At 46.9% G+C, this 27,770-nt stretch overlaps 1 protein-coding gene and 1 non-coding gene across 2 annotated transcripts in view; one reads left to right on the plus strand and one right to left on the minus strand.

Moving 5' to 3' along the window:
- Positions 1-27,770, minus strand: part of SLC9A9 (solute carrier family 9 member A9) — a 462,001-nt gene that overhangs the window by 24,444 nt on the left and 409,787 nt on the right. The gene's annotated exons all lie outside the window — the stretch shown is intronic.
- On the plus strand, positions 26,728-26,865 carry LOC119936199. The gene has a single exon (XR_005453661.1). It is a non-coding gene; the product is annotated as a small nucleolar RNA SNORA7 (small nucleolar RNA).

A 27,770-nucleotide genomic window follows, 5' to 3' on the forward strand; every position in this document is an offset into this window, starting at 1 on the left:
CTGTGAGCCCCGTGTGGGACAGGGACCGTGTCCAACCTGATTTACTTGTATCCACTCCAGTGCTTAATACAGTGCCTGGCCCATAGTAAACACTTAACAAATACCACCATTATAATTATTATTATTATTGGGAAAGCATAGTACAATAGAATTAGCAGATGTGTTCCCTGCCCACAGCGAGGAGTGCCCACACTGCCCCGGAAATTTGGGGAAGTGGGTTGGATTCTTGGGGTGGGTGTCTCTGTCTGGGGCCTCAATGAGGGCATTGAACCCTACCACTTCTGGCCTCAGCCTGGGCTGCCATTCTCTCTGCTCCTGCGGTAGGCTGTCTAGATTACAGAGATTCATTCATTCATTCAATCGTATTTATTGAGTGCTTACTGTATGCACAGCACTGTACTAAGCGCCTGGGAAGTACAGGTTGGCAACATATAGAGACGGTCTCTACCCAACAGTGGGCTCACAGTCTAGAAGGGCGAGACAGACAACAAAACAAAGCATATTAACAAAATAAAATAAATAAATAGAATATGTACAAGTAAAATAAATAAATAAATAGAGTAATAAATACGTACAAACATATATACATATATACAGGTGCTGTGGGGAAGGGAAGGAGGTAAGGCAGGGGGGATGGAGAGGGGGTGGAGGGGGAGAGGAAGGAGGGGGCTCAGTCTGGGACCAAGCACTGTTCTAAACACTGGGATAAATACAAGGTAATCAGGTTGTCCCACACGGGGCTCACAGTTTTCATCCCCATTTTACAGATGAGGTAACTGAGGCCCAGAGAAGTGAAGTGACTTGCCCAAAGTCACATAGCTGACAAGTGGCAGAGACAGGATTAGAACCCATGACCTCTGACTTCCAAGCCCATGCTCTTTCCACTAAGCCACACTGCTTCAAGTCCTTCATTCATTCATTTAATCATATTTATTGAGTGTTTAACTGCGTGCAAAGCATTGCACCAAGTGCTTGGAAGAGCACAATACAATAAGTGATATACTCCCTGCCCTAGACTGTGAGCCCACTGTTGGGTAGGGACTGTCTCTATATGTTGCCAACTTGTACTTCCCAAGCGCTTAGTACAGTGCTCTGCACACAGTAAGCGCTCAATAAATACGATTGATTGATTGATTGATAACGAGCTCACAATCTACAGGGAAGTCCTAAAAGTTGATGGGAGAGGCAGGAAGCTGACAGAGATGCCACCAGATATTTAATAAGGTGGGGGGGGGGGGGTTCGCCCCAAGAGCAGAAGACCCTGTGACTCTGAGCCTGTTGTTGGGTAGGGACTGTCTCTATCTGTTACCGAATTGTACTTTCCAAGTGCTTAGTACAGTGCTCTGCACACAGTAAGTGCTCAATAAATACGACTGAATGAATGAATGACTCCTTAGAGTATGTGGTCAGTGGGAGTAGCTTGGGAGGAAGGATAGCGTCACCCAACTCTGCTGTATTACACTTTCCCAAGTGCTAAGTACAGTGAGCTTGGCCTAGGGAAAGTGCACAGGCCTGGCTTCTAATCCTTGCTCTGCCATTTGTCTGCTGTGTGACCTTGGGTAAGTCACTTCACTTCTATGAGCCTCAGTTCCCTCTGCATAATGGGGATTCAATGCTTGTTCCTCCTTCTAATAATAATGGTGGTATTTGTTAATTATGTATATAATTATTTGTCACAGTCTTCTAAACTGTGAGCCTGTCTTCTAGATTGTGAGCCCGTTGTTGGGTTGGGACCGTCTCTATATGTTGCCGACTTGTACTTCCCAAGCGCTTAGTACAGTGCTCTGCACACAGTAAGCGCTCAATAAATATGACTGAATGAATGAATGTTAAGCGCTTTCTACGTGCCAAGCACTGTTCTAAGCACTGGGGTAGATACAAGGTAATCAGGTTGTCCCACAGGGGGCTCACAGTCTTACTCCCCACTATACAGATGAGGTAACTGAGGCCCAGAGAAGTGAAGTGACTTGCGCAAAGTCACACAGCTGACAAGTGGTGAGGTGGGATTAGAACCCACGACCACTGACTCCCAAGCCTTGGCTCTTTCCACTGAGCCACGCTGCTTCTCTACTTCTCTACTTCTACTTAGAATGTGAGCCCCATGTGGGACCTGATTATCTTGTACCAACTCCAGAATTTAGTACAGTACTCGGCACAGTGTAAGGGCTTAACAAATACCACAGCTGTTGTTACAGTCCTCTTGACTGTAAACTCACTGTGGACAAGGAATGTGCACGTTTATTGTTATATTGCAATAATAATAATAATAATTATGGTATTTATTAAGTGGTTACTATGTGCCAATACTCGGCACAATGTAAGGGCTTAACGAATACCACAGCTCTTGTTACAGTCCTCTAGACTGTAAACTCACTGTGGGTAAGGAATGTGCTTGTTTATGGTTATATTGTAATAAGAATTATTATTATGGTATTTATTAAGCGGTTACTATGTGCCAAGCACTGTACTAAGCACTGGGGTGGTACAAGCAAATAGGGTTGGATGAAGTCTCTGTCCCACAAGGCTCACAGTTCTGATCTCCATTTTCCAGATGAGGTAACTGAGGCCCAGAGAAGTGAATCAATCATTCAATCAATCAATCATATTTATTGAGCACTTACTGTGTGAAGAGCACTGTACTAAGTGCTTGGGAAGTACAAGTCGGCAACATATAAAGACAGTCCCTACCCAACAGTGGGCTCACAGTCTAAAAGGGGGAGACAGAGAACAAAACCAAACATACTAACAAAATAAAATAGAATAGATATGTACAAGTAAAATAAATAAATAAATAGAGTAATAAATATGTACAAACATATATACAGGTGAAGTGATTTGCCCAAGGTCACGCCGCAGACAAGTGGCAGAGTTGGGATTAGAACCCATGACCTTCTGACTCTGAGGCCTGTGCTCCACCCACTATAACATGCTACTTCTCCAAGCCCTCTGTGAACAATAAGCACTCAATAAATGTGAGTGAATAAATACGATTACAGTGCTCTGCACGCAGTAAGTGCTCGGTAAATACCATTGATTGATTGATTGGAGATGGGCGTGAGGGGCTCGAGGGGTTGAGGCTGATCCAGGATGTCTCACACACTGCCCAGAAAGATCTGTGAGCCCCTTCCTTCCTCTCCCCCTCGTCCCCCTCTCAATCCCCCATCCTACCTCCTTCCCTTCCCCACAGCACCTGTATATATGTATATATGCTTGTACATATTTATTACTCTATTTATTTATTTATTTATTTTACTTGTACATGTCTATTCTATTTATTTTATTTTGTTAGTATGTTTGGTTTTGTCTCCCCCTTTTAGACTGTGAGCCCACTGTTGGGTAGGGACTGTCTCTATATGTTGCCAACTTGTACTTCCCAAGCGCTTAGCACAGTGTTCTGCACACAGTAAGCGCTCAATAAATACGATTGATGATGATGATGATGATGATGATGATCTGTGTATTGGTTGTCAAAACTCTGTGGGTAGGTCCCCCGTGAGGAGTAGAGCAGGGCCAGAGAAATGGCCTGACGAGAGAGTAGCCAATTCACCCCAAGTCCTGCTCCCTCGTCCCCTCCTCCACAAAATGAGCCACTGATGCTTGCAAGATAAATGTCCCTACATCTTCTTTTCTGTCCCCGTCTCTCTTCCTGGGCCTCTTCACCTCTTGAGCGGGGCGCGCCGCTTCTCTCTCTGACAGCAGACCTAGCCACTCGACACCTCACCCCCGCACTTCCCACCACCCGGCAGAGCTAGGGCCCCCTCCCCATTTCCTGTCTCCCTCGACGACGACGGGGCCTTAGCTCGTCTGGGGTTTCGGCTCCAGGCCCACAGGAACTCTGAGGGGCAGAGAACCTGCCCGGGGACGGCTGTGCCAGCATGGAAGGGGGTGAGGACCTGGGGCCCTTGACCGCCAGCTTTTCTGTGTCGCCGCTTGCATTGGCAAGACTGTGAGCCCACTGTTAGGTAGGGACTGTCTCTATATGTTGCCAACTTGTACTTCCCAAGCGCTTAGTACAGTGCTCTGCACACAGTAAGCGCTCAATAAATGCGATTGATTGATTGATTGATTGGCCCCAAGGGCCACGGGCCTCTAGGCTCAGACCCCTATGACCTGTGGGTCTCCGGTGCCATGGTCCCTTGTCCCGGCCCCTCGGGGCACTGGGGACCGGGGCTGGTGTTGCCAACCTGTACTTCCCCAGCGCTTAGTACAGTGCTCTGCACACAGTAAGTGCTCAATAAATACGATTGAATGAATGAATGAATGGTGCAGGTGGCACGTGCCGGGGCAGAAGGGTCAGTGGAAGGCCCTGCTTAGTGACTCCCCAGGGTGGAGGAGGGGAAGGCATTTCCAAAATTGTTCCCACTAATAATAATAATGGCATTTGTTAATGCTTACTATGTGCATAGCACTGTTCTAAGCACTGGGGGGATACAAGGTGATCAGGTTGTCCCACGTGGGGCTCACGGTCTTAATCCCCATTTTACAGATGAGGGAACTGAGGCTCAGAGAAGTTAAGTGACTTGCCCAAGGTCACACAGCAGACATGTGGTGGAGCCGGGATTAGAACCAATGACCATGGGTTCACTAATGACTATGGGGCCACTAATGACCATGATCAACCATGGGACCACTAAGAAAACAAAGCCCTTCTTTTGGCAGTTGGGAGAGGGGCCGGAGCTCATCATGTGTGTGTCTGACTGATGGCGGCAGCCTCTCTTGCTAGCACTGGGGATTGTACCCCCGCCCCCCCCCCGGAATCTGTCGTCCCTCCTCCCCCCCAGATCCATCACTCCCCCCATCGATCCACTGTCCTTCCTGATCCATCATTCCCCCAATCCTTTGTTCCCCGCAATCAATCATCCTGTGAGCCCGTTGCTGGGTAGGGACCATCTCTATATGTTGCCAACTTGTACTTTCCAAGCGCTTGGTACAGTGCTCTGCACACAGTGAGTGCTCAATAAATACGATTGAATGAATGAATGAATGAATGAATCCTGTGCCCCATGCATTGCTGGCAGCAGGTGGGAAGTCAAGATGGAACCCTGATCCCTCTGATTTCGGGGTCACCTCTACCCCCACCCCAGATCCCAGTCTCCCCACGCTCTCTCAGACTCTCACCTGTGCACTCTCCCCTCCCCTTGCCTCTCTTTTCTGCCTGGGCCTTAATTTGCAACCTGCTCAGAACCAGAACTTCTAGACTGTGAGCCCGTTGTTGGGTATGGACCGTCTCTATATGTTGCCAACTTAGCAACTTAGTACAGTGCTCTGCACACAGTAAGCGCTCAATAAATATGATTGAATGAATGGATGAACCAACACTGGGGGTGGGGAGAAGGGCAGAACTGCTCCCCTCAGCTTTCCAATCCAATAGACAAAAAAAAAAATAGAGTAACAATAGGGAAGAGGGAAGAGTAGTAATAGTAATTGCAGCACCCAGTGCTCAGAACAGTGCTTGGCACATAGTAAGCGCTTAACAAATACCATCATCATCATCAAAGAGCAGAGGCTCTTTGGGTGTCAGATGACCTGGTTCTAATCTTGGCTCCGTTTGTTTGCTGTGCGACCCGGGACAAGTCACTTCATTTTTTTCTGGGACGCAATTTCCTCATCTGTAAAATGGGCATTCAATTTCCTTTCTCCCTCCCCTGTAAGTTTGTGAGCCCCACGTGAGACAGGGAAAGTGTCTGACCTCATTATCTTGTACCCCATCGCTTAGTACAGTGCTTGGCATATAGAAGTGCTTAACAAATATCATAATTAAATTAAATTAAATTAGTAGAAATAGCAGTAGTAGTTAGAGTAGTAATAATAATCACATTTGTTAAGCACTTACTATGTGCAAAGCACTGTTCTAAGTGCTGGGGAGGATACAAGGTGATCAGGTTGTCCCATGTGGGGCTCACAGTCTTAATCCCCATTTTACAGATGAGGTAACTGAGGCACAGAGAAGTTAAGTGACTTGCCAAAGATCACACAGCTGGCAATTGGCAGAGCCAGGATTTGAACCCATGAACTCTGACTCCCAACCCCGTGCTCTTTCCATTGAGCCACGCTGCTTCTCTAATGTAGCAGTAGTAGTGATGATAGTAGTAGTAATAATAGTAGTAGCAGTAGTAATGATAGTAATAGTAATAATAGCAGTATTAATAGTGTATCAGGAGTAGTCGGGTAGTAATAGCAGTAGTAGTAAAGGTATTTTTTGAGGACCCATTGGGTACAATGCACAGTACTAAGAGTTTTTGGTGTTCTGAGATGTACCACAAAATGCATTTCCTATTACTGGCAACAGAAATTCCAATTTCCAGCCAAGGGAACAGTCCCTAAACTGGATCTAATTTTGCACATTACCCAGGTAATGCACTAAAGGCAAGAGCTAGGCCTCAATTAACTGGTAAACTTGCAGTGTAGATTTGTTTCTAGTCAGGAGCAAAAGAGAGAGAGAGAGAGACTGGACCTTGGAAGTATGAATCTGGGAATGGGAGGACACCAGAACTTCCACCCTCCAGGTGACTGATAGTCTCTACTACGTCTCTGCGGGGCCTGCAGTGTCTGCATTTTAGAATTCATTTATTCTTATAAATTTATTTTGTTTTTATATGATTTACCTTCCCAGTGGGCCTGCCTGCTCAGCGGTGCCAGCTGAATTTCTATCAGGGCCCAGAGCATTCAAACGGCAAACCCAATTATAGTTTAGGCCAGCGTGGCCTAGTGGAAAGAGCCCGGGGCTGGGAGCAAGGAGAGATGGGTTCTAATATCCTTTCAATCTGCTGTGTGACCTTGGAGAAGTCATTTGACCTCTCCGTCCCTCAATTTCTCAATTTTATAAAATGGGGATTAACTACTTGCTCTCCTTCCCTCCTAGACTGTGAGCCCTATTTGGAGTAGGGACTGTGTCTGATCTGATATTGAATTGTATCTTCCACAGCACTTAACACAGGGATTGGCACATAGTAAGTGTTTAATAAGTACCATAATTATCTATGGTAATTATTATTCCCAGATCCCAAACTGAAGGGTTTAAGGGGAGACCATGGATCGAGGTAGTCCAGCTCGGACTCACTATCTGCACCTCTGTTGGGGCAACCGAGTAATCAATCTATCGATCCATCAATTGTATTTATTGAGAGCTCATCACACGCAGAGCACTGTATTAAGCACTTGGGAGAGTACAATACAATAGAGCTGGTAGATGCAATCTCCACCTATAAGGAGTTTACAGTCTAGAGTGGGAGACAGATGGTGAAATAGTTTAAGGATGGAGGAAATAGCAGAGTACAAAAGTACATACAGAAGTTCTGTGGGGTTGGGGTAAATATCAAAGCTCGTAAAGGGGCACACAGACAAGTGCAGAGTTAATACAGAGGAAAGGGCCATCAGAGGGATGATGGAGAGCTTAATCTGGGAAGATCTGTTGGAGAGACTTACTTATTCATTCATTCAGTTGAATTTATTGAGTGCTTACTTTGTTCAGACCACTGTACTAAGTGCTTGGGAGAGTACAAAATAACAATAAACAGACACATTCCCTGCCCCCCACCAGTGAGATGTGATTATACTGTGAGCCCACTGTTGGGTAGGGACTGTCTCTATATGTTGCCAACTTGTACTTCCCAAGCGCTTAGTACAGTGCTCTGCACACAGTAAGTGCTCAATAAATACAATTGATTGATTATAGGAGGCTTTTGAAGGTGGGGAGAGTGGTGGACTGCTGGAAAGAATAATAATAATAACAATAATGGCATTTGTTAAGCGCTTACTCTGTGCAAAGTACTGTTCTAAGTGCTGGGGAGGATACAAGGTCATCAGGTTGTCCCACTGGGGGCTCACAGTCTTTATCCCCATTTTACAGATGAGGTAACTGAGGCACAGAGAAGCTAAGTGATTTGCCCAAAGTCACACAGCTGACAATTGGCGGAGCCGGGATTTGAATCCATGACCTCTGACTCCCAAGCCCGTGCTCTTTCCACTGAGCCACGCTGAAGGTGGAGGGAGTTCCAGTAGGTAGGGAAAACATGGGCAAGTCAGGGACAGTAGACACTGTTAGGCCAACAGCCTCCTGAACCTCCATCCTGATTGAAAAGGAAAAAACAGGGCCACCCATAACCGACTCATCTTCCCAACTTGGGTGTGTGGAGGGACCAACTTGGCATAGATAATTAGGTGAAGGGAGGGAGTGGAGGGGGCAGGCCAGGGAGGGGTGTAGCAAAGTGTAGCAAGTGAGGGTTGTGGGATGGGGCTGGAGAATTCTGCCCTAGCATGGGCTAGCCCGGAGAGGCAGGCAGGTGGGACTGGAGGGAAAAACCCCCAAAGGGGAACACTAAGGGCAAAGCTGCGGTGGTGCTGTGGGGTGGAGCAGGGCAGACCTTCCGGGCAGATCTGAGGGCCGGAACTCCGCCTACCAAGCTGGGGAAAATCCATCTGGTCAAATTTGTCCCGGAGCCTGGTCATCCCAGGAGGAAGGGATTCAGAACAAGGCAGGAGTCCAACCTATATGCTGGTATTTAACAAATACCATAAAAAAAATCACCTCCATTTTCACAGCTCAGCCTGGATGGCAGGGCCTGATATACTGTTAAAACTTGCAGAAGTGTCAATAATGATAATAGTGGCATCTAAGTGGCATCTAATAGAGGCATCTCCCCCTCTCCCCCTCGTCCCCCTCTCCATCTCCCCCATCCTTCCCTTCCCCACAGCACCTGTATATATGTGTATATGTTTGTACATATTTTTTTCTCTATTTATTTATTTATTTTATTTGTACATATCTATTCTATCTATTTTATTTTGTTAGTATGTTTGGTTTTGTTCTCTGTCTCCCCCTTTTAGACTGTGAGCCCACTGTTGGGTAGGGACTGTCTCTATATGTTGCCAATTTGTACTTCCCAAGCGCTTAGTACAGTGCTCTGCACATAGTAAGCGCTCAATAAATACGATTGATGATGATGATGATGATGATCCAAGTGCTTACTATATGCTAAGCACTGGGGTGGATATGAAATAATCGGATTGGGCATAATCTCTGTCCCTCTGTGGCTCACATTCTGTCAGTCAGTCAATCATATTTACCGAGCGCTTATTATGTGCAGAGAATTGCGCTGAGCACTTGTACTCTCATACAATATAACAATATAACAGACACATTCTCTGCCCACAATGAGCGTGAGGGAGAATAGGGTACTGAACCTCTATTTTACGGATGAGGAAATTCCACAATGCCTTGCTGCTTCCCAACTTTTCATCGTGAGACTGGGGGTGAATTGAGGCAGAGATCTTTGCGGGGTGGGGGTCGGCAATGGGGACTGGGAAGGATAGGAAGCTCTTGAGGGTGGGGATCATGCTCACCAAATCAACTGTACTCTCTCAAGTACTTAGTTCAGTGCTCTGCACAGAGTAAGTGCCCCATATATACCACTGACTGAATGATTGACTGAGTCCTGACGGGAGACTATCAGTTAGTCTGGGAGTTCAGCTTGGAGCTGAGGAGGGCGATGACCTCATTCATTCATTCATTCAATCGTATTTCATTCAATCACATTTATTGAGCACTTACTGTGTGCAGAGCAGAGTGCAGACCCCTGTGCAGGGGACGTCTTTGGACACACCTGGCCCTGAAGCCTGCAGTCCCACTGCCTCTGGCAGTTCATTCTCATTCTCCTTCCTGGCTTCTCCTTCCCCTCCCATCCCGTAACTGCGGGGACCACTCAAGGTTCAGTTCTTGGTCCCCTTCTATTCTCCATCTACCCACATTTACTTGGAGAACTCATCCACTCCCATGGCTCCAACTTTCATCTCTATATGGTTGACACCTAAATCTATATCTCCTCCCCTGTTCTCCCTCCCTCCCTCCAGGCTCACATCTTCTCCTGCCTTCAGGACATCTCTGCTTGGATGGCCTCTCACCACCTCAAACTTGATATGTCCAAGACACAGGTCCCTCCCAAACCCTGTCCTCTTCTGAACTTTCCTGTTACTGCAGACAGCACAACCATCCTTCCCACCTTACACTCCCGCACCCTTGGTGTCATCCTTGACTCTGCTCTCTCATTCACTCCACATATCCATTCCGTCAGCAAATCCTGTCGGTCTCACCTTCACATCTCCAAGACCCGCCCTTTCCTTTCCATACAAACCACTACCACGTTAGTACAATCTCTCATCCTTTCCTGACTGGATTACTGCATCAGCCTCCTCTCTGACCTCCCAACCTCCTGCCTCCACCCACTTCGGTCCATACTTCACTCCACTGTCCATATTATCTTTCTGCAGAAAGGCATGTCACTCCCCTCCTCAAAAACTCCAGCGGTTGCCTATCAACCTCCGTATCCAACAAAAACTCCTCACTATTGGCTTTAAAGCTCTCCATCACCTTGCCCCTTCTTACCTCAACTCCCTTCTCTCTTTCTACACCCTAGCCCTCACACTCTGCTCCTATGGTGCTAACCTTCTCAATGTGCCTCGTTCTTGCCTGTCCCATTGTTGACCCCTGGTTCCCGTCCCACCTCTGGCCTGAAATGCCCTCCCTACTCACATCTGCTAAACAATCACTCTTCCCCCCCCATTCAAAGCCCTACTGAAGGCTCACCTCCTCCAAGAGGCCTTCCCAGACCAAGTCCCCTTTTCCTCAGCTCCCCCTCCCCTCCACTTCACCTCTACTGGCCCCCTTTGCTCTCCCCCCATCCCCGCCCCACAACACTTATGTACATATGTATACATCTATAATTCTACTTATATATATTGATGCCTGTTTACTTGTTTTGCTGTAGACTGGAAGCCCATTGTGGGCAGGAATTTTCTCTCTTCAATGCTGCATTGTACTTTCCAAGCAGTACAGTGCTCTGCACACAGTAAGCACTCAATAAATACGACTGAATGAATGAATGAATGAACAAATGAATGAAGTGAGGGAAGGTGCCATCTCCATCCCCTTTCTGCCCTGGCAGAACTCAGAGGCCGGAGGCATCCTTATTTCCAGTTAGGGCGTTACCCCCAACAGGAGGACAGATGGATGAGGAAGGGGAAATCATTCGGCTGTGCAGAACTTCCTGACACACTTTGACACCTATTTATAACTAGCAGCATCTAGCGCAGGCAGGCTGCCAGGTGGGAGGAGAGTCAGGCGGGTGCTGTCGGGGGACAGCCCCCCTAGCTCTGCCGCCTGGGGATCCGGAAGCCTGTGACGCCCCTCCTCATCCTCCCCCAGCCACCAACCCCAGCTTCTGACAAAACGGTCATTTGTGGGCCAGGGACGGAAGACAGGAGGTTTTCAGCTCAGTGCTCTGCCCTCAGCAGGGGCCTGGTGCAGTGCCCTGCATACAGTTCATTCCTAGTACAGTGCTCTGCACTCAACATGTGCTCAGGACAGTGATCTGCACAATACGTGTCCAGTACAGAGTCCTGGACACCATATGAGCCCAGTATAGTGCTCACCAAACAGTAGGTATTCAATAGAGGGCTCTTCCCACAGTATGAGTGCAGTACAGTGCTCACCACACAGTATATGCCCAGTAGAGTGCTCTGCCCACTGTGGATGCTCTGCACACAATATGTACTCAGTTCAGTGTTCTGCCCACTCTAGGCGCTCAGTACAACGCACTCCCCACAGAATAAGCTTAGGACAGTGCTCTGAACACAGTGTGTGCCCAGTAATGATAATAATAATGATGGTATTTGTTTAGCGCTTACTATGTGTAAAGCACTGTTCTAAGTGCTGGGGGGCGATACAAGGTAATAATAATAATAATGATGGCATTTATTAAGCACTTACTATGTGCAAAGCACTGTTCTAAGCGCTGGGGAGGTTACAAGGGGATCAGGTTGTCCCACGGGGGGCTCCCAGTCTTAATCCCCATTTTACAGATGAGGTAACTGAGGCCCAGAGAAGTGAAGTGACCTGCCCAAAGTCACACAGCGGACAAGCGGCGGAGCCGGGATTAGAACCCCTGACCTCTGACTCCAAAGCCCGGGCTCTTTCCACTGAGCCACGCTGCTTCTCTAAGGTGATCAGGTTGTCCCACATGGGGCTTACAGTCTTAATCCCCATTTTACAGATGAGGTAACTGAGGCCCAGAGAAGTGAAGTGACCTGTTCAAAGTCACACAGCGGACAAGCGGCGGAGCCGGGACTAGAACCCACGACCTCTGACTCCCAAGCCCGGGCTCTTTCCACTGAGCCATGCTGCAGGACAGTTATTGGCATATGGGATGAACCTAGAGCAATGCTCTGCACACAGTATTTGTCCAATTTTGCACACAGTGTGAACCCAGTTGGGTATTTACCAACCAGAGGGCTCTTCCCACAGTAGGTTCCCAGGACAGTGCTCTGCAGACAGCAGATGCTCAGTATAGAGCTCTTCACATAGTAGGTGCTCAACAGAGGGGGTCTTCCCACAGAAAGCATCTAGTACAGTGCTCTGCACACAATAAGCACTCAGTAGAGGGTTTGGCTCACAGTAGACTCATTCTTTCATTCATTCAATTGTATTTATTGAGTGCTTATTGTGTGCAGAGCACTGTACTAAGCGCATGGGAAGTACAAGTCGGCAACATATAAAGACGGTCCCTACCCACCAACGGGATCACAGTCTAGAAGGGGGAGAAAGACAACAAAACAAAACAGTAAATGCTCAATAAATATGATGGAATGAATGAATGAATGCATGAATGAATGAATGACCTCATCTGTCAAATGGGGATGAAGACTGGGAGCCCCACGTGGGACAACCTTGATTTCCTTGTATCGCCGCCCCACCCCGCCAGCGCTTAGAACAGTGCTTGGTACATAGTAAGTGTTTAACAAATACCAACATTGTTATCATTATTATTGTTAATAAACCTCGGCCTGCCCCCCGGTGCCTGATCATCAAACTATTAACCCATCAATGGTATTTATTGAGTACTTACTCTGTGCAGAGCAGCGGGCTGAGCCCTTGGAAGAGCACATTCATTCATTCGATCGTATTCATTGAGCGCTCACGGCGGGCAGAGCACCGTACGAAGTGCTTGGGAGAGTACAATACCACAATAAACAGACACAATCCCTGCCCATAACAAGCTCACAGTCTAGAGGCGGGGAGAGCAGGCACAGTCTCTGAAGACGACGGCCTGGGAAAGTAGTCAGACGTCCAAAGGAGAAGGAATGTGGATGGTCAGTGGGTACAGGGGCGATGATCAACGTAGACCCGGCTGGCTTTGTCTCTAAACAGACTCCCCCTTCCAACGAAGCTGGGGTGGACCCCCCCTGTGCCCAGTGCCAGCTGCTTGCCGGGCACCAGACTTCCTCCCGCCCCTCATTCCTTTCATCCCTCCGGGAGCAAAGTTGGGTGGATGGGGGAGGAGCAAAACCTTTATCCTCTGTATGGCTGTTTTCGGGGGGCATTTTCTGAGGCGATGCTGTGCCTCAGTGCTCCAGCACGTCTGGGCCCTCCCCTCTTCATTGCCCACTCCTCATAGGGAAAGCAGTATGGCCTAGTGGCAAGAGCACGGGCTTGAGAGTCAGAGGACGTGAGTTCCGATCCCGGCTCTGCCACTTGTGGTCTGTGTGACCTTGGGCTAGTCCCTTCGCTTCTCTGTGCCTCAGTTACCTCATCTGTACAACGGGAGTTAAGACTGTGAGCCCCATGTGGGACACGGACTGTGTCCAACCTAATTACCTTGTATCTACCCTGGTGCTCAGAACAGTGGCTGGCACTTAGTAAGCGCTTAACAAATGCCACTATTATTAATACCCCCAGCCATTGGCTTTGTCTTGGTTTTTTTTTTTTTTAAAGGCATTTGTTAAGCGCTTACTATGTGCAGAGCACTGTTCTAAGCGCTGGGGGTGGATACAAGGTGATCAAGTTGTCCCACATGGGGCTCACAGTCTTAATCCCCATTTTACAGATGAGGTAACTGAGGCTCAGAGAAGTTAAGTGACTTGCCCAAGGTCACACAGCAGACATGTGGCGGAGCAGGATTCGAACCCATGACCTTTGACTCCAAAGCCCGTGCTCTTCTCCACTGAGACACGCTGCTCCTCCAATGAGGGGGTTGCCCATAGCCCTTCCTGCATGTCTGAAGCACAAAGTGACACCCCAAAACACTAATGCTCCATTTTCTAGACACTAAGCTTGTTGTGGGCAGGGAACCTGTCTAGAGAATCTGTTGTATTGTACTCTCCCAAGTGCTTAGAACAGTGCTAGGCATTCAGTAAGGACTCAATAAATACAATTGATTGATTTTCTGACCCGATCAGAGTCCGAGTTCTCTTCTCTAACAGTAAGATGCTCAGAGAATTCTCTAATAATAATAATTCTGGAATTTTTTAGTGAGCATTATGTGCCTAGCACCATATTAGAGCTCACCTCCTCCAGGAGGCCTTCCCAGACTGAGCCCCCTTTTTCCTCTCCTCCTCCCCACCCCCCCCACCCTACCTCCTTCCCTTCCCCACAGCACTTGTATATATTTGTACAGATTTATTACTCTATTTTACTTGTACATATTTACCACTCTATTTTGTTAATGATGTGCATATAGCTATAATTCTATTTATTCTGATGGTTTTGACACCTGTCCATGTGTTTTTTTTTTTTTTTCCTGTCTCCCTCTTCCAGACTGTGAGCCCGTTGTTGGGTAGGGACTGTCTCTATATTTTGCCGACTTGTACTTCCCAAGCTCTTAGCTCTCTGCACACAGTAAGCGCTCAATAAATGCGATTAATGAATGAATTGATATTAACCTCTGAAATAGATACGAGATAATCAGGTCAGCACAGTCCTTTACCCGTGGCCCATGGGGCGGGGGGCGGGGGGGGGAATAGGAATTGAATCCCTATATTACGGCTGAAGAAACTGAGGCCCAGAGAAGTGAATTGACCTGCCAACACAGAAGAAGTGGCAGAGCCAGGATTAGCACCCAGGTCCTCAGACTCCGACAGGGCCAACCTGCTTCTCACACTCTTCATTCTCCCTCTTTCTCCAGGCCTGGGCCTTTCCCTTCTCCCCATCCCCCAGCTCTGGCCCCTGAGTTGGCTTTTCCTGTTTTTCCATTTGAGAAAAGGGGTCATAACCCTACAGCGCCCTAGGGAACAGGCTCCCGGATCCATGGGAAATATCCGGTGCTTCCAGCCCAGCGGGAAGCCTTGGCCACTCCAGTAGGGGAGGGGAGAGCAGTGGCACAGGAGCTGAGAACGGCTGGGTCCCCAGCACTGCAGGCCCTCACCCCCACAGAGGAAGCCCAACACATAGCACTGCAGAGGGTTCACTGCAGGTCACTGAACATCAGGGAAAAGGGCCAGGGCCAGCCTGGAAAAAAATGTTTCCTTTCTATAGAAATGCCGCCAAGTCTCTGGGGCTTTTTTAACAGAACTGGTGGCCTGGTTACTTCTTCCCTGAAGTCTGTCCAAGCCCCTTCTGATTAACCTCCAGGCCTGGTCTGATTGAATATCTACCGCCTTCCCCAGCGTCCAGGCAGGGCTCTGCACGGTGTCGGTGCTGAACCAGTGTGATGCATAATAACAAGCGTCCCGCGCTGAGCCCGTGGGAGCAGATTCAGAAAAAACGTGGCCCTCCTCCACCAGCCAGGCCCGGAAACTCCCGGTGATCCCGGGGAGGGTGGGAAAGGCATCTCCCGGCCTGAGTCAGGGCCGAGGCAGAGCGGCAAACAAAGCTGGCCCGGATGGACGTGGTCCAGGTGATGACTTTTTTTTTCTTTATGGAATTTGTGAAGTGCTTGCCATATGCCAGACACTATATTAAGCACTGGGGTGAAAAAAGCTAATCAGGTTGGACACAATCCATGTCCCATATGGGGCTCTTCATCTCCATTTTTACAGATGAGGTAATTGAGGCACAGAGAAGTGAAGTGACTTGCCCAAGGTCACACAGCAGACAAGTGGTGGAGCCAGGATTAGAACCCAGGTCCTTCTGATTCCCAGACCCATACTCTATCCACTAGGCCACAACTCGACATTTTTTAGCGATGTTGCGGTGTCACGATCGCTTCCACCAGTGGCGCCTGAGAACTGGAGCTTTGAAGTGTCTTTTCAAAGAGGAGGCTTAGTTATTCCTTCGTTTTTCATGGATACTGCACTTTTCTTCCATCTCCTCATCCTAGGTCTCAAACCCATGGTGTCTCCTGAAGGTAAGGAATGGTCTCCAAGCCAACTCTGGAGGGATTGACAAGACATCTTGATTCAACACCTCCTCTTCCTTCCTCTTCCCCAGGAAAGACTGCTCATTGACTGAGCCTGACTGGGCCTGGGTTTTATTTTCTAAGGGAAAATTTCCGCTTCCAGTGAAATCTCCCCAGAGCTGAACAGACATCTGGAGCCCAGCAAACATCTGTGGAGGTTTTTAATTTTGTTTTTTAGAGTATTTGTTAAGTGCTTAATCTGTTTCAGGCATCGTACTAAAGCAGTGGGGTATGTACAAGATAATCAGATAGGACACAGTCGCTGTCCCACATAGGGCTCACGACCTAAATCCCCTTTTTACAGATCAGGTAACTGAGGCCCAGAGATGTGAAGTGACTGTCTGAGTTTCCACAGCTGGGCCCCTGGTCTATCCACTGGACCACACTGCTTCTCAGCTCGAATTTGGGTAAACAAGTGAAAGCCCTTCCCTCCAGAACCTGCCAGAAAACCCTGATGGCAGCACAGCATCCTGATTGATTGACATTTCAGGCTTGTCTAGCAAACCCCTGTCTTGTCCTTTCACCCCACTGCCATCCTGAGGGGCTTCTAGTATTATTATTATTATTTTGTTATAGTATTTGTTAAGTCATTATATGTCAGGCATTGTTCTAAGCACTGGGGTAGATACAAGTTTATCAGGTTGGACACAGGCCCTGTCCCTCATGGGGCCCAGAGTCTAAGGAGGAGGGAGAACGGGTATTGAATCCTCATTTTACAGATGAGGAAACTGAGGCACAGAGATGTGAAGTGACTTGCCCAAGGTCACACAGCAGGCAAGTGGTGGAGCCAGAATTAGAACCCAATCCATTAGGCCAGTGCTTGTAGTAAATAAAGTCCCTACATAATTGATAATTTTGCAAGCTATAGGGGCACCCCTATAAAGAATACCTTTGGGGACAGTTGGCTAACACAGCAGTCTGCCATTGAGCCCAAGACCCCTCAGTAGTTGATTTTTTTTTTATGGCATTTAGAGAGAGAGAAAGAGAGTCACTGTTTGCTGCATTGGCACCAGGCTTCCAGCGAAAGCTACGGGCGACAGTGTGAGTAACAAGGAACTTTGCGGAGGGGAGAAAGGAACGGTGAAAGATAGGAGGAGGCAGAGGAGGCACTCAATGTGGTCAGGGGAAGTGTCTGCTTTTTTGTTGTATTGTACTCGCCCAACGGCTTAGTACAGTGCTCTGCACACAGTAAGCCTCATTCATTCAACTGTATTTATTCAATCGTATTTATGGAGCACTTACTGTGTGCACAGCACTTTACTAAGCGCTTGGAAAGTACAATTCGGCAACAGAGACAATCCCTGCCCACAGTGGGCTCGCAGTCTAGAAGACACTCAATAAATTCAATTGAATTAATGAATGTTAAGCACCTCCTGTATGCCAGGCATTGTACTAAGTGCTGGGAAAAATACAAGTTAATTAGATTAGAGATAGTCCCTGTCCCACATGGGGCTCACAGCTTTAATCCCCATTTTACATATGAGGTATCTGAGGCCCAGAAGAGTTAAGTGACTCGCCCAAGGTCACACAGTTTACAAGTGATGGAGCCGGAATTAGAACCCAGGTCCTCTGGCTTCCAGATCTGCACTCTTTCCATTAAGCCATGCTGCTTCTCTCTAAATCTAAATCGAATTTTCTCTCTAAATCAAGGACCCGGCAGATAAGAAGACTCCACATTAACAGCTTGTAAGAAAAAGGTCAGTTAAGGAGTGATTATCACCTCAGGCATTAGTTTCAAGCAGGTAAACCACTCTAAACAATGAGGAATTGGGCCTGAAAATCGAAGCAACAGAGCAGAAGCTGGGTTTTAGGGCTTTAAGCATGAAACTTTGAGGTGCTCTGAGTCTGCTGTGACAGAAATTGTCGAGGCCTGCCTCACATCAATGACCTGCAGTAGAGTGAGGGAAACTTCCTTGTCGGTGGGAATTGTGGGCTTGGATTTTATATATATATATAACATATATAGATAGATACCATGTATATATATTATATATACCATATATAGATAGATACCATGTATATATTACATATATATACCATATATAGATAGATACCATGTATATATTATATATAATGTACCATATACACATATATACATGGTATTTTTTAAGAGCTTATTATGTGCCAATAACTGTACACTGGGCTTGATACAAGTTAATCAGGTTGGACACAATCCCTATCCCCATTTTACAGATGCGACAACTGAGGCACAGAGAAGTGAAGTGATTTTCCCGAGGTCCCACAGCAGACAAGTGGTAGAACTAGGATTAAAACTCAAGCCCTTCTGATTCCCAGGCCTGTGCTCTATCCACTAGGCCACTCTGCTTCCTAAAAGACTAAAGACAAACCCTTGTCAGCATACATTGCTCTCTCACCCCAACATCATCAGCACATGTGACCTACCTCTTGAGGGAGGTTTTTGAAACCCTGCTCTTAACTATGGTATTTTAATACCTATGGTACCTGTTAAGCACTTACTATGTGCCAGGAAATGTGGATACATTGCTTGGGGTGGATACAAGCAAATCGGGTTGGACACGGACATGTTCTTCCATTTTACCGTAAGCTCGCTGTGGGCAGGGAACACGTCTACCAATTCTGTTGTATTGGACTCTCCCAAGATCTTAGTACTGTGCTCCACACACAGTAAGCGCTCAATAAATGTGATTGATAGATCGATTGGGCATATATGTATATATGTTTGTACATATTTATTACTCTATTTATTTATTTACTCATTTTACTTGTACATATCTATTCTATTTATTTTATTTTGTTAGTATGTTTGGTTTTGTTCTCTGTCTCCCCTGCTTAGACTGTGAGCCCACTGTTGGGTAGGGACTGTCTCTATATGTTGCCAACTTGTACTTCCCAAGTGCTTAGTCCTGTGCTCTGCACACAGTAAGCACTCAATAAATACGATTGATTGATTGATTGATTGATTGATATGGACTTACCAAGTGGTCCTCTGAGCAACGAGGGAAGACCAAGTCACAGCTTGAGCTTGCAATGCCTATTTGCGGTTCCCAGAAACCCCTTTGTTCCTCCTTCATCCAAATGCAGTCCGGCCTGGATGACAGCTTCCATTTATAGCTCGGGCCAAAGATAGCTTCTGTTCCCAGCAGCGCACACACAAGGATGAGTAAATCATAGAACACTGGGAATCTTAACCCTCTGAGACCCATCCACCCCATCCTGTTGGTCAATCAATCACTCAAACAATGGTATTTATTGAGGACTTATTGTGAGCATGAGAGAGTACAGTTTGACAGAGTTGGTCGACATGTTCCCTGCCCTCAACTAGCTTACAGTTGAACGGAAGAGCCAGGTTTCACAAACCTGGAAGCAGGGAAGCAGCATGGCCTAGCGGGTAGAGCATGGGCCTGAGAGCCAGAAGGACCTGGGCTCTAATTCTGGCTCCGTCACTTTTTTTTTAATGGCATTTATTAAGCACTTACTATGTTACAAGGTGATCAGGTAGTCCCACGTGGGGCTCACAGTCTTAATCCCCATTTTACAGATGGGGGAACAGAGGCACAGAGAAGTGAAGGGACTTGCCCAAAGTCACACAGCTGACAATTGGCGGAGCCGGGATTTGAACCCATGACCTCAGACTCCAAAACCCATGCTCTTTCCACTGAGCCACGCCACTTCTCTCACTAGTCTGCTGTGAGAACTTGGGCAAGTCACTTGGCTTCTCTGGGCCTCAGTTACCTCATCTGTAAAGTGGGGATTAAGTCTGTGAGCCTCATGTGGGACAGGGACTGTGTCCAACCTAATTACCTTGTATCTATTCCAGCGCTTAGTACAGTCCCTGGCACATAGTATGCGTTTAACAAATACAACTATTATTATTAACAAAGTTGCTAGACACGTTCTCTACCCATGAAGAGTTTACAGTGTGTCTGTGCGTAAGGAGGTGAGGGTGAAGCAGCCTGGCTTAAGTGGAAAGAGCCCGGGCTTGGAAGTCAGAGGTCTTGGGTCTAATCCCGGCTCCGCCACTTATCAGCTGTGTGACTTTGGGCAAGTCACTTAACTTCTCTGGACCTCAGTTACCTCATCTGTAAAATAGGGATTAAATCTGTGAGCCCCACGTGGGACAAGCTGATTACTCTGTATCTACCCTAGTGCTTAGAACAGTGCTTGGCACATAGTAAATGCTTAACCGATACCACTATTATTATTATTATTATTATTGCCCCAGGATGTCACATTCCTGAATTTGATCCAATCTTTTCCCTGCTTCTCCTGGGTACTTCAGTCCCAGTCAAGTCGGGGAAGAGAAAGAATCAATCAAACAATCAACCAATCTATGGTATTTATAGAGCATTTACTGGGTGCAGAGAACTGTACTAAGAACTTGTGAAAGTACAATATAACAGGGGTGATAGACAAGTTCCCTGCCCACAGTGAGCAGAACTGAGGGGTTGCTAAAAGCAGAGCATCAGCGAGGTCTGGGAATCGGAGGATCTGGGTATAATCACAGCTCTGCCACTTGCCTGCTGGGTGACAGATATCCCCCTTCTAGACTGTGAACCCATTGTTGGGTAAGGACCGTCTCTATATGTTATCGACTTGTACATCCCAAGTGCTTAGTACAGTGCTCTGCATACAGTAAGCGCTCAATAAATACGATTGAATGAATGAATTAATGAAGTCATTTAACTTCTCTGTGCCTTAGTTTCCTCATCTGTAAAATGGGGATTCAATACCTGTTCTTCCTCGTACTTAGACTGTGCGCTCCATGTGGGAAAGGGACTGACTATGAATTTATTATCATGTATCTACCCCAGTGCCTCGCACATAGTAAGCACTTAACAAATACCACAAGTGTTATTTCTGGGCTGGGCTGGGTTGATGCTGGATCAGAGAAGCAGTGTGGCTCAGTGGAAAGAGCACGAGCTTGGGAGTCAGAAGTCACGGGTTCAAATCCTGGCTCCGCCACTTGTCAGCTGTGTGACTTTGGGCAAGTCACTTAACTTCTCTGTGCCTCAGTTACCTCACCTGTAAAATGGGGATTAAGACTGTGAGCCCCGTGGGACAACCTGATCACCTTGTAAGCTCCCCAGCGCTTAGAACAGTGCTTTGCACATAGTAAGTGCTTAATAAAAATTCCATTATTATTATTATCTCTCCATCCCTCCTTTCAGTTCACTCACCATCCAAGCTACACTCTTGCTCAATCAATCAATCAATCAGAGGTATTTATTGAGCACATTGTGTGCAGGCCACCATACTAAGCACTTGGGAGAGTACAGTATTATTAAGTTGGTAGACATATTCCCTGTCCACAATGAGTTTATAGTCTAGAGACAAGCTTACAGTCTAGAGATGAGTTTACAGGGCAGATTCCAGATTGGTGAAAACCCTCCCCTCTCCCTTCCCTTTCCCACATATCCCATCCCCCAAAGCCTGGGAGTATCATTCCCAGGGGACAACAATTTGTCCAGAAAGACCCCCAGGTGGATCCAGTGGGCCGATGAGTGGGGTGCCACAGGTGGGAATCAACAGAATATTTTCATTCCAAACTTCCCCTTGCCAGGATCTAGCTCGATTCCAAGCCCTCGTTTATGCAGAGATCCTGAGTATGTGGGGAGGCTGTCTCTGGGCTCAAATCAGAGATCTTTTAAAACCCCAGCTGAGCAATTGGACTGGCCTTCCCATTCTCCATTTCCCAGGAAGTGTCCACTTCCTATGCAATACCCATTTCCCACATCGCGTTTCCCGTATATCCATTCCCTGTGCTCCATTTCCAGGCAGGATCTTTGCAGGAAGCGGCTACAGAGACAGACTAACTCTCTAACTGTGTGGGGGGTTCCGGTGGCTTGACAAAACTGCACAATACCTTTGCTCTGAGAGAAGTCGGAATGCCTGGCCCAGTTTGTTTATGGGAAGTGCTAAGAATGTGGCAACTTTCCCAACCCCTAGGGCTGGCCCTGCTCAGGCCATGGGTGGTTAGAGGATCTGTAATTATATGTCCGTAATTTATTTATGTATCTGTAATTTATTTATTTATATTAATGTCTGTCTCCCCCTCTAGACTGTAAGCTCGATGTGGTCAGGGAATGTGTCTGTTTATTGTTGCATTGTACTCCCAATCACTTAGTACGTTGCTCTGCACACACTGTTGGGTAGGTACTGTCTCTATATGTTGCCAATTTGTACTTCCCAAGCACTTAGTACAGTGCTCTGCACATAGTAAGCACTCAATAAATATGATTGATGATGAGTGAGCGCTCAATAAATACGATTGACTGACTGAGTGAGCTACCCAGTCCCTTCTGGGCCCAGTTAATTAATTAATTTATTTATTTATTCAGTCATATTTATTGCGCAGTGCAGTCGCCCCACCCTCCGCCGGCTCCCACAGACTTCGCACCTGATGGTGGCATTCACAGGTGCAACTGCACAATTCATTCAATCGTATTTATTGAGTGCTTACTGTGTGAAGAGCACTGTACTAAGAGCTTGGAAAGTACAATTCAGCAACAAATAGAGACAATCCCTACCCAACAATGGGCTCACAGTCTAGAAGGGCAGTGGCACTGCAGCTCTGGTGCTTGCTCGAGGCCAGTGCAACCATGAGGAAGGCTGCCCTTTAGGATTCAGCTCACCTTAACTTTTGCCCATGAGCAGGGCTGAGTCTGGCTGTAAAAACCTGCTCTCCCTGAGCCTGAAAAGCTGCTTGGGAAACGTGCCGAGCCCTGGAGATTCCTGGGTCAGGAGGCTGGGGAGCTTGGAGGGAATAAGACTGCAAGAAGGGTCATTCCTGGCAGTAACAACCAGCAAGTTGACCTGCTTGGGGGAAGGGGAGGCAGGGGAGACACCATGGTGGTCTCTGGGTTGGTTCAGTTACATCTAGTTTCATTCGTCGTACTCTCAGACGTGGCAATCAATCCATCAGCGGTATTTATTGAGGGCTTTCTGTGTGCAGGGCACTGTACTAAATGCTTGGGAAAGTACGATTCAACGGAGTTGGTGGACATGTTCCCTGCCCATAGTGAGCTTACAGTCTAGAGGCAGATACAGACACTAATATACATAAATATATTATGGCCATGTGCATAAGTGCTGTGGGATTGAGGGAGGAGTGAAGAAAGGGAGTAAGTACAAGTGCAAGGGTGACACAGAAAGGAGTGGGAGAAAAGGATATCTGGCTTAGATGGGGAAGGCTTCTTGGAGGATATGTGTTTTTAATGCTTGGGACATCACGTAACTAGTGACTAGTCACTAGTAACTAGCAGGTCTCCCTACAATCCACAGAGAACATAACTGGCCTGTGAAAGCCTCAGGGAGTGTTTTCAGGCTACTGTTCTGCACTGTTGTCCCTGGCCTGGCCTTGCCCGACCACAGCCCAAGGTCCACAGCCCACAGAGGTTGGGGGTGGGATCCTCTGTGAGCCCCATGTGGGACAACGTGATTACTTGCATCCCCCCTAGAGCTTAGAACAGTGCTTGGCACATAGTAAGCGCTTAACAAATGCTATTATTATTATTATTATTATTATTATTATTATTATTATTATCCATCCAGGCAGAAGCTTCCAGTTCTGACCACTGAAATGTCCCCTGCTGAGTAGCGCCTGCCCTGACATCAGACCCCGAGCCTCCAGAGTGTGTTGGGATCTTGGAAGACAAATAGGGGTTAAAGCAACATTTCCTGGTTTCTCCCATTTTGAGCTCCTGTTCATGGGAGCAGGAAATCATTCCTCAGAGAACACTGCTGTAAAATGGGGATTAAGACTATGAGCCCTGTGTGGAACAGGGACTGTATCCAACCCAATTACCTTGTCATCATCATCATCAATCATCAATCGTATTTATTGAGGATTGATGATGATGATGACAAGGTAATTGGGTTGGAAACAATGTGTACTCCAGAGCTTAGTACAGTGCCTGGCACATAGTAAGCGCTTTACAAATACCACAGTTTTACAAATACCACAATTTGGTTTGGGTATGAATGGAGGTTTGGGCTGGGGACTGGACTTGTTTTATTGTACTCTCCCTAGTGCTTGTTAAACTGTACTATCCCTAGTGCTTAGTACAGTGTGCTGCACACAGTAAGTGCTCAAGACGTATAAGTGACTGATAACAATAATAATTATGGAACTTGTTACGTACTTACACGTGCCAAGCACTGTTCTAAGCACTGGGGTAGATAGATAGAAGCTAGGCAGGTTGGACACAGTTCCTGTCCCACATGGGGATCTTAATGCCCATTTTACAATTAAAATAACTGAGGCCTTAGATAAGGGAAATGATTTGCCCAAGGTCACACAGATGACATGTGGTAGAGCCAGGATTAGACTGCAAGCTTGTTGAGGGCAGGGACAGTGTCTGTTTATTGTTACATTGTACTCTCCCAAGTGTTTAGTACTGTGCTTTGCACACAGCAAGCACTTAATAAATATGACAGAATGAATGAATTAATAGTTGAACCTTAGTCCGGCTTGGGCAGGTCTTGGGGAAAGGTCCTGTTGGTTTGAGTTGGATTCTGGAAACCCAATCCAATTAACGCATGTACTTATGTTTGCACAGAGGCTGTTTTTTCTAGACTGTAAGCTCGTCCTCTAGGCTGTAAACTTGTTGTGGGCAAGGAACTTGTCTACTTACTCTGTTATATTGTACTCTCCCAAGTGCTTAGTACAGTGCTCTGCATACAGTGAGTGCTCAATAAATGCCACTGATTGATTGATTGATGAGGAGCAGGGGTGGAGAATTGGCTTGGGCAGGTACAGTATGACTAGTGACTACCTTTCCTCACATCAGCATTGTTCTAAATCTCTTTCTCTTCCCAGCAGCATCTGCTTCTTGAGTAGGGCATGGTCCCCAGTGCTCATTCCCCAGAGCCAGGGGATGGGCCAGGGCTGGGACCCATGAGGACAGATTTCACACGCCAGGGAAGAGGTCAATGATATGAGGGTCTGTACACCCCTTGCTGTGTGCGGTGCACTTGGGAAAGTCAATCAGTTGTATTTATTGATCACTTACTATGTGCAGAGCACTGTGCTAAGTGCTTGGGAGAGAACAATATAACAATATAATAGACATAGTCCTTGCCCACAAGGAGCTTACAGTCTAGAGGGGGAGACAGACATTAATATAAATCAATAAAATTACAGATATGTACCTAAGTGCTGTGGGGCTGGGGTGGAGGAATGAATAAAAGGAGCAAGTCATGGGGACACAGAAGGGAGTGTGAAAAGAGGAAAGGAGGGCTTAGTCAGGGAAGGCCTCTTGGAGGCAATTGCCTTCAATTAGGCTTTGAAGGAGGGGAAAGTAATTGTCTGTTGGATATGAAGACATGTTTGGCAAAGCAGTGTGGTAGACTGTGAGCCCACTGTTGGGTAGGGACTGTCTCTATATGTTGCCAACTTGTACTTCCCAAGCACTTAGTACAGTGCTCTGCACACAGTAAGCGCTCAATAAATACGATTGATGATGATGATGACGATGCTGGGAATGGCCATTTCCTGGTCTGATAGGGTTCCCTACAGGGCCACTGTATTGCCTAACCTGGGTCTGAGGTTGGAATTTGGATTTCTCTTTCCCATGCCGGCCAGCCCAGCCACCGGGGATTTTGTCGCTGTGAACCAAGAGTTCCCTGAGAGCAAATCCAGTGTCTGCCAGCTGTTTCCTGCTCTTGCTCCCCTACGCCAGGTCTTGCCTGTCTGCCCTCCCTGACAGATAAGCCTTCCCTTCCCACCAGGGAATTCCTTTCTGAGCTACAGGGACTGAATATAAAGAGAAGGCCGATCCCAAGTGGCCTCTCTCTTTCCTTGCTGCTTTCTAGTTGGCTCCATCCCAAGCCTCAGAGGCTGTAATTTTAACACTTCTCTTCTCGGTGCTCTCCATCCTCCTCCTCTGCCTTGATTTCCTCCCTGAAACTTCTACCTGTCTACACATTTTGTTTTGTTGTCAGTCTCCCCCTTCTAGAGTGTGAGCCCATTACTGGGTAGGGACCGTTTCTATTTGTTGCTGACTTGTACTTCCCAAGCGCTTAGTACAGTGCTCTGCACACAGTAAGTGCTCAATAAATACAATTGAATGAATGAATGAGTAAATTAATGTCAACCTGCCCTCTCTCTGGCTGGCCTGTCTACAGTTTCTCACTGGAAAGTCTAGCCATACTATTTGGAGATGTTTTGTTTCTTTGGTGCAGTGTGGCCTAGGGGATAGAGCCCAGGCCTGAAAGTCAGAAGGACCTAGGTTTTAATCCCAGCTCTGCCACTTGTCTGCTGTGTGACCTTGGGCAAGTCACTTCTTTTCAGTGCCTCAGTTACCTCGTCTATATGTTGCCAACTTGTACTTCCCAAGCACTTAGTACCGTGCTCTGCACACAGTAAGCGCTCAACAAATACGATTGAATGAATGAATGAATCTATAAAATGGGGATTAAGACTGTGAGCTCCATGTGGGAGAGGGACTGTGTCCAACCCCATTTGCTTGTAACCAACCTAGCACTTAGTACAGTGCCTGGCACATAGCAAGCACTTAACAAATGGCACAATTATTTGGTCTTGTTTGCAGCCTGGTTATGTTCTAGTAGTAATAATAACCACCTCTCAGGGTCGCACCTGGAGAGTTTCCAGTACTCTACCAGTTTTGGCTACAGGAGGGAGAGTCAAACAGAGGCCTGTCCATTCCATTCCTAGCTTGGCCAGTGGCTAGCGAGTGGAAGGCAATCTGCTACAAGTCAAAATTCACCCATGCCGGGCAGCAGCAGCGTGGGAGAGTTGAGGGTGGAGACTCAAGTTTACTGCACGGAAGGAGGCAATGGTAAACCACTTCCGTATTTTGACCAAGAAAACTCTATGGATCCACTACCAGAAGGATTGCAGATGGAGAGCAGGGCATTTTGGGAGAGATGCGACCGTGGTGTTGCTATGGTTTGGAAACAACTCGATGGCATAAGATAAGTAACAGTAGTAGTGGTAGTAGTAGTAGTAGTAGAAGTAGGAAAGATATTCACTGGGCATTCGCTGTATTTAGAGTCAAGGTATTTCTTGAGCACCTACTGTATTATATTTTTCTCCCACAAGTACTGACTTTAGTGGTCTACCACAACAAGCATTCATTAAATACCACTGACTGATTAATTGTGTTCAGGACACTTGGGAAAGTTTAACAGACATATGAGGCATGTTCCTTTTCCACAGAGTGCTTACACTGGATTGGGAGATACACAGCTGTGCCTTAGCATTTAGTGCAGTGCCTGGCACATAGAAAACGCTTACCAAATACCATAAAAACTATTTGCAAGGGGAAAAAACCAAAATTATTTATAAGTGGGTGGGATAACTGGAAATTGCTGTGCCTTTGTCTAATGGTCATAACATGGCTTGGTCAACCACACGGGTTGCTCTAGCAGCCCCTAGCACTCCTCAGAGCAGTGGGTACTAAACCCATGATGACCATGGACACAGTAATGGATCATCATCATCATCATCATCAATCGCATTTATTAAGCGCTTACTATGTGCAGAGCTCTGTACTAAGGGCTTGGGAAGTACAAATTGGCAACATATAGAGACAGTCCCTACCCAACAGTGGGCTCACAGTCTAAAAGGGGGAGACAGAAAACAAAGCCAAACATACTAAC

The sequence above is a fragment of the Tachyglossus aculeatus genome, chromosome 1 (assembly GCF_015852505.1).
Source record: "Tachyglossus aculeatus isolate mTacAcu1 chromosome 1, mTacAcu1.pri, whole genome shotgun sequence".
Lineage (NCBI taxonomy): Eukaryota > Metazoa > Chordata > Mammalia > Monotremata > Tachyglossidae > Tachyglossus > Tachyglossus aculeatus.